Source organism: Bombina bombina, chromosome 12, assembly GCF_027579735.1.
Source record: "Bombina bombina isolate aBomBom1 chromosome 12, aBomBom1.pri, whole genome shotgun sequence".
Taxonomy (NCBI): Eukaryota; Metazoa; Chordata; class Amphibia; order Anura; family Bombinatoridae; genus Bombina; species Bombina bombina.
The window spans coordinates 12,050,605-12,060,688 of record NC_069510.1 but is presented as its reverse complement, the minus strand read 5'-3'; the positions used below and the strand labels follow the sequence as shown (position 1 = coordinate 12,060,688).

The following is a 10,084-nucleotide window of genomic DNA, read 5'->3' as shown; positions in this document are numbered from 1 at the left end:
TCATATATATGTAGAAATATGTATTTATGAATAAATAGAACATATTATGCTATGTGAAGAACATTGGGATGTGAAATATTCATATTTTCATGTCTGGTTTTGCAATAGGGTGTTTTTTTGTTCTTTTGACTTCTATGGGGGAATACATTACTGTGGGCGTGGTATTCTAAGTTCAGACTTTTTACGCACATTGTTTTCGCTCGTGCGCAAACCCAGTTTACTTTCAACTTGCATTAAATGCTGCTCCACTGGCTCTGTATTGGTGCATATAATATTACACACATTGTGATTACATATTGTATAGGTGCATATAATAATATTACACACACTGTGATTACATATTGTATAGGTGTGCATATAATAAAATTACACACACTGTGATTACCTATTGTATAGGTGCATATAATAATATTATACACACTGTGATTACATATTGTATAGGTGTGCATATAATAATATTACACACACTGTGATTACCTATTGTATAGGTGCATATAATAATATTATACACACTGTGATTACCTATTGTATAGGTGCATATAATAATATTACACACACTGATTACATATTGTATAGGTGCATATAATAATATTACACACACTGTCTGATTACATATTGTATAGGTGCATATAATAATATTACACATTGTATAGGTGCATATAATAATATTACACACTATATAGGTGCATATAATAATATTACACACACTGTCTGATTACATATTGTATAGGTGCATATAATAATATTACACACTGTATAGGTGCATAAAATAATATTACACACACTGTCTGATTACATATTGTATAGGTGCATATAATAATATTACACATTGTATAGGTGCATATAATAATATTACACACACTGTGATTACATATTGTGTAGGTGCATGTAATAATATTACACACTGTATAGGTGCATATAATAATATTACACACACTGTCTGATTACATATTGTATAGGTGCATATAATAATATTACACACACTGTCTGATTACATATTGTATAGGTGCATATAATATTACACACTGTATAGGTGCATATAATAATATTACACACACTGTCTGATTACATATTGTATAGGTGCATATAATAATATTACACACACTGTGATTACATATTGTATAGGTGTGCATATAATAATATTACACACACTGTGATTACATATTCTATAGGTGCATATAATAATATTACACACACTGTGATTACCTATTGTATAGGTGCATATAATAATATTACACACACTGTCTGATTACATATTGTATAGGTGCATATAATAATATTACACACACTGTGATTACATATTCTATAGGTGCATATAATAATATTACACACACTGTGATTACATATTCTATAGGTGCATATAATAATATTACACACACTGTCTGATTACCTATTGTATAGGTGCATATAATAATATTACACACACTGTGATTACATATTCTATAGGTGCATATAATAATATTACACACACTGTGATTACCTATTGTATAGGTGCATATAATAATATTACACACACTGTCTGATTACATATTGTATAGGTGCATATAATATTACACACTGTATAGGTGCATATAATATTACACACTGTATAGGTGCATATAATAATATTACACACACTGTCTGATTACACATTGTATAGGTGCATATAATAATATTACACACACTGTCTGATTACATATTGTATAGGTGCATATAATAATATTACACATTGTATAGGTGCATATAATAATATTACACACACTGTCTGATTACATATTGTATAGGTGCATATAATAATATTACACACACTGTCTGATTACACACTGTATAGGTGCATATAATAATATTACACACACTGTCTGATTACATATTGTATAGGTGCATATAATAATATTACACACTGTATAGGTGCATATAATATTACACACACTGTGATTACATATTGTATAGGTGCATATAATAATATTACACACTGTATAGGTGCATATAATAATATTACACACACTGTCTGATTACATATTGTATAGGTGCATATAATAATATTACACACACTGATTACATATTGTATAGGTGCATATAATAATATTACACACTGTCTGATTACATATTGTATAGGTGCATATAATAATATTACACACACTGTCTGATTACATATTGTATAGGTGCATATAATAATATTACACATTGTATAGGTGCATATAATAATAATATTACACACACTGATTACATATTGTATAGGTGCATATAATAATATTACACACACTGTCTGATTACATACTGTATAGGTGCATATAATAATATTACACACACTGTCTGATTACATATTGTATAGGTGCATATAATAATATTACACACACTGTCTGATTACATATTGTATAGGTGCATATAATATTACACACACTGTCTGATTACATATTGTATAGGTGCATATAATAATATTACACATTGTATAGGTGCATATAATAATATTACACACACTTATTACATATTGTGTAGGTGCATATAATAATATTACACACACTGTCTGATTACATATTGTATAGGTGCATATAATATTACACACACTGTCTGATTACATATTGTATAGGTGCATATAATAATATTACACACTGTATAGGTACATATAATAATATTACACACACTGTCTGATTACATATTGTATAGGTGCATATAATAATATTACACACTGTATAGGTGCATATAATAATATTACACACACTGTGATTACATATTGTATAGGTGCATATAATAATATTACACACACTGTGATTACATATTGTATAGGTGCATATAATAATATTACACACACTGTGATTACATATTGTATAGGTGCATATAATAATATTACACACACTGTGATTACATATTGTATAGGTGCATATAATAATATTACACACACTGTCTGATTACATATTGTATAGGTGCATATAATAATATTACACACTGTCTGATTACATATTGTATAGGTGCATATAATAATATTACACACACTGTGATTACATATTGTATAGGTGCATATAATAATATTACACACACTGTGATTACATATTGTATAGGTGTGCATATAATAATATTACACACACTGTGATTACATATTGTATAGGTGCATATAATAATATTACACACACTGTCTGATTACATATTGTATAGGTGCATATAATAATATTACACACACTGTCTGTCTGATTACATATTGTATAGGTGCATGTAATAATATTACACACTGTATAGGTGCATATAATAATATTACACACACTGTCTGATTACATATTGTATAGGTGCATATAATAATATTACACATTGTATAGGTGCATATAATAATATTACACACACTGATTACATATTGTGTAGGTGCATATAATAATATTACACACACTGTCTGATTACATATTGTATAGGTGCATATAATAATATTACACACTGTCTGATTACATATTGTATAGGTGCATATAATAATATTACACACTGTCTGATTACATATTGTATAGGTGCATATAATAATATTACACACACTGTCTGATTACATATTGTATAGGTGCATATAATAATATTACACACTGTGATTACATATTGTATAGGTGCATATAATAATATTACACACACTGTCTGATTACATATTGTATAGGTGCATATAATAATATTACACACACTGTCTGATTACATATTGTATAGGTGCATATAATAATATTACACACACTGTCTGATTACATATTGTATAGGTGCATGTAATAATATTACACACTGTATAGGTGCATATAATAATATTACACACACTGTCTGATTACATATTGTATAGGTGCATGTAATAATATTACACACTGTATAGGTGCATATAATAATATTACACACACTGTCTGATTACATATTGTATAGGTGCATGTAATAATATTACACACTGTATAGGTGCATATAATATTACACACACTGTCTGATTACACACTGTATAGGTGCATATAATAATATTACACACACTGTCTGATTACATATTGTATAGGTGCATATAATAATATTACACACACTGTCTGATTACATATTGTATAGGTGCATGTAATAATATTACACACACTGTCTGATTACATATTGTATAGGTGCATATAATAATATTACACACTGTGATTACATATTGTATAGGTGCATATAATAATATTACACACACTGTCTGATTACATATTGTATAGGTGCATATAATAATATTACACACTGTCTGATTACATATTGTATAGGTGCATATAATAATATTACACACTGTCTGATTACATATTGTATAGGTGCATATAATAATATTACACACACTGTGATTACATATTGTATAGGTGCATATAATAATATTACACATTGTATAGGTGCATATAATAATATTACACACACTGTGATTACATATTGTATAGGTGCATATAATAATATTACACACACAGTCTGATTACATATTGTATAGGTGCATATAATAATATTACACACACTGTCTGATTACATATTGTATAGGTGCATATAATAATATTACACATTGTATAGGTGCATATAATAATATTACACACACTGTCTGATTACATATTGTATAGGTGCATATAATAATATTACACACTGTCTGATTACATATTGTATAGGGGTGCATATAAAATAATATTACACACACTGTCTGATTACATATTGTATAGGTGCATATAATAATATTACACACTGTGATTACATATTGTATAGGTGCATATAATAATATTACACACACTGTCTGATTACATATTGTATAGGTGCATATAATAATATTACACATTGTATAGGTGCATATAATAATATTACACACTGTGATTACCTATTGTATAGGTGCATATAATAATATTACACACACTGTCTGATTACATATTGTATAGGTGCATATAATAATATTACACACTGTGATTACATATTGTATAGGTGCATATAATAATATTACACACACTGTCTGATTACATATTGTATAGGTGCATATAATAATATTACACATTGTATAGGTGCATTTAATAATATTACACACACTGTCTGATTACATATTGTATAGCTGCATATAATAATATTACACATTGTATAGGTGCATATAATAATATTACACACACTGTCTGATTACATATTGTATAGGTGCATATAAATAATATTACACACACTGTCTGATTACATATTGTATAGGTTGCAAATAATAATATTACACATTGTATAGGTGCATATAATAATATTACACACACTGTTGATACATAATTGTATAGGTGCAATATAATAATATTACACATTGTACCTAGGTGCATATAATAATTTTACACACACTGACTGATTACATATCGTATAGGTGCATATAATAATATTACACCACACTGTCCTGATTACATATTGATAGGTGCATATAATAATATTTACACATTGTATAGGTGCATATAATAATATTACACACTTGTGATTACCTATGTATAGGTGCATATAATAATATTACACACACAGTCTGATTACATATTGTATAGGTGCATATAATAATATTACACACACTGTGCTGATTACATATTGTATAGGTGCATATAATAATATTACACACAACTGTGGATTACATATTGTATAGGTGCATATAATAATATTACACACAACCTGTCTGATTACATATTGTATAGGTGCATATAAATAATATTACACACACTGTCTGTCTGATTACATATTGTATAGGTGCATTGTAATAAATATTACACACTGTATAAGGTGCATATAATAATATTACACACACTGTCAGATTACATATTGTATAGGTGCATATAATAATATTACACATTGGTATAGGTGCATATAATAATATTACACACACTGATTACATATTGTGTAGGTGCATATAATAGATCTTACACACACTGTCTGATTACATATTTGTAAATAGGTGCATATAATAATTTTACACACTGTCTGATTACATATTGTATAGGTGCATATAATATATTACACACTGTCTGATTACATATTGTATAGGTGCATATAGATAATATTACACACACCTGTCTGATTACAATATTGTATAGGGTGCATATAATAATATTACACACTGTGATTACATATTGTATAGGTGCATATAATAATATTACACACACTGTCTGATCACATATTGTATAGGTGCATATAATAATATTACACACACTGTCTGATTACATATTGTATAGGTGCATATAATAATATTACACACACTGTCTGATTACATATTGTATAGGTGCATGTAATAATATTACACACTGTATAGGTGCATATAATAATATTACACACACTGTCTGATTACATATTGTATAGGTGCATGTAATAATATTACACACTGTATAGGTGCATATAATAATATTACACACACTGTCTGATTACATATTGTATAGGTGCATGTAATAATATTACACACTGTATAGGTGCATATAATATTACACACACTGTCTGATTACACACTGTATAGGTGCATATAATAATATTACACACACTGTCTGATTACATATTGTATAGGTGCATATAATAATATTACACACACTGTCTGATTACATATTGTATAGGTGCATGTAATAATATTACACACACTGTCTGATTACATATTGTATAGGTGCATATAATAATATTACACACTGTGATTACATATTGTATAGGTGCATATAATAATATTACACACACTGTCTGATTACATATTGTATAGGTGCATATAATAATATTACACACTGTCTGATTACATATTGTATAGGTGCATATAATAATATTACACACTGTCTGATTACATATTGTATAGGTGCATATAATAATATTACACACACTGTGATTACATATTGTATAGGTGCATATAATAATATTACACACACTGTCTGATTACATATTGTATAGGTGCATATAATAATATTACACACACTGTGATTACATATTGTATAGGTGCATATAATAATATTACACATTGTATAGGTGCATATAATAATATTACACACTGTCTGATTACATATTGTATAGGTGCATATAATAATATTACACACACTGTGATTACATATTGTATAGGTGCATATAATAATATTACACACACTGTCTGATTACATATTGTATAGGTGCATATAATAATATTACACACACTGTGATTACATATTGTATAGGTGCATATAATAATATTACACATTGTATAGGTGCATATAATAATATTACACACACTGTGATTACATATTGTATAGGTGCATATAATAATATTACACACACAGTCTGATTACATATTGTATAGGTGCATATAATAATATTACACACACTGTCTGATTACATATTGTATAGGTGCATATAATAATATTACACATTGTATAGGTGCATATAATAATATTACACACACTGTCTGATTACATATTGTATAGGTGCATATAATAATATTACACACTGTCTGATTACATATTGTATAGGTGCATATAATAATATTACACACACTGTCTGATTACATATTGTATAGGTGCATATAATAATATTACACACTGTGATTACATATTGTATAGGTGCATATAATAATATTACACACACTGTCTGATTACATATTGTATAGGTGCATATAATAATATTACACATTGTATAGGTGCATATAATAATATTACACACTGTGATTACCTATTGTATAGGTGCATATAATAATATTACACACACTGTCTGATTACATATTGTATAGGTGCATATAATAATATTACACACACTGTCTGATTACATATTGTATAGGTGCATATAATAATATTACACACTGTGATTACATATTGTATAGGTGCATATAATAATATTACACACACTGTCTGATTACATATTGTATAGGTGCATATAATAATATTACACATTGTATAGGTGCATTTAATAATATTACACACACTGTCTGATTACATATTGTATAGCTGCATATAATAATATTACACATTGTATAGGTGCATATAATAATATTACACACACTGTCTGATTACATATTGTATAGGTGCATATAATAATATTACACACACTGTCTGATTACATATTGTATAGGTGCATATAATAATATTACACACACTGTCTGATTACATATTGTATAGGTGCATATAATAATTTTACACACACTGTCTGATTACATATTGTATAGGTGCATATAATAATATTACACACACTGTCTGATTACATATTGTGATAGGTGCATATAATAATATAACACACACTGTCTGATTACATATAGTATAGGTGCATGTAATAATATTACACACACTTGGTACAATATTGTAGGGTGTCATATAATAATATCACATGTATAGGTGCAAAATCACAACTGTTGGATTACATATTGTAATAGGTTGCATGCTAATAATATTACACACACAGTCTGATTAAATATTGTAAGGTGCATATCATAATATTACACCACACTGTCTGATTACATATTGAATAGGTGCATGTATAATAATATTACACATTGTATCGGTGCATATAATAAATTACACACACTGTCTGAATTACACACTGTATAGGTGCATATAATAATATTACACACACTGTCTGATTACATATTGTATAGGTGCATATAATAATATTACACACACTGCTCTGATTACATATCTGTATAGGTGCATAGAATAATATACACACCTGTGATTACAATTGTATAGGTGCATATAATAATATTACACACACTGTTGATTTCCATATTGTATAGGTGCTATAATAATATTACACACACTGTCTGATAATAGGTGCATATAATATATTACCCACACTGTTATTACCTATTGTATAGGTGCATATAATAATATTACACACACTGTCTGATTACATATTGTATAGGTGCATATAATAATATTACACACACTGTCTGATTACATATTGTATAGGTGCATATAATAATATTACACATTGTATAGGTGCATATAATAATATTACATATTGTATAGGTGCATATAATAATATTACACACACTGTCTGATTACATATTGTATAGGTGCATATAATAATATTACACACTGTATAGGTGCATATAATAATATTACACACACTGTCTGATTACATATTGTATAGGTGCATATAATAATATTACACACTGTCTGATTACATATTGTATAGGTGCATATAATATTACACACTGTATAGGTGCATATAATAATATTACACACTGTCTGATTACATATTGTATAGGTGCATATAATAATATTACACACACTGTCTAATTACATATTGTATAGGTGCATATAATAATATTACACACACTGTCTGATTACATATTGTATAGGTGCATATAATAATATTACACACACTGTCTGATTACACACTGTATAGGTGCATATAATAATATTACACACACTGTCTGATTACATATTGTATAGGTGCATATAATAATATTACACATTGTATAGGTGCATATAATAATATTACACACACTGTGATTACATATTGTATAGGTGCATATAATAATATTACACACACAGTCTGATTACATATTGTATAGGTGCATATAATAATATTACACACACTGTCTGATTACATATTGTATAGGTGCATATAATAATATTACACATTGTATAGGTGCATATAATAATATTACACACACTGATTACATATTGTGTAGGTGCATATAATAATATTACACACACTGTCTGATTACATATTGTATAGGTGCATATAATAATATTACACACACTGTCTGATTACATATTGTATAGGTGCATATAATAATTTTACACACACTGTCTGATTACATATTGTATAGGTGCATATAATAATATTACACACACTGTCTGATTACATATTGTATAGGTGCATATAATAATATTACACACACTGTCTGATTACATATTGTATAGGTGCATATAATAATATTACACATTGTATAGGTGCATATAATAATATTACACACACTGTCTGATTACATATTGTATAGGTGCATATAATAATATTACACACACTGTCTGATTACATATTGTATAGGTGCATATAATAATATTACACATTGTATAGGTGCATATAATAATATTACACACACTGTTGATTACATATTGTATAGGTGCATATATAATATTACACACACTGTCTGATTACATATTGTATAGGTGCATATAATAATATTACACATTGTATAGGTGCATATAATAATATTACACACACTGTCTGATTACAT

General features: G+C 27.6%; 1 protein-coding gene across 1 annotated transcript in view; it reads left to right on the top strand.

Moving 5' to 3' along the window:
• The window catches only part of DDX31 (DEAD-box helicase 31), a 123,462-nt gene that overhangs the window by 29,199 nt on the left and 84,179 nt on the right, over positions 1-10,084 (top strand). The window lies entirely within an intron of this gene.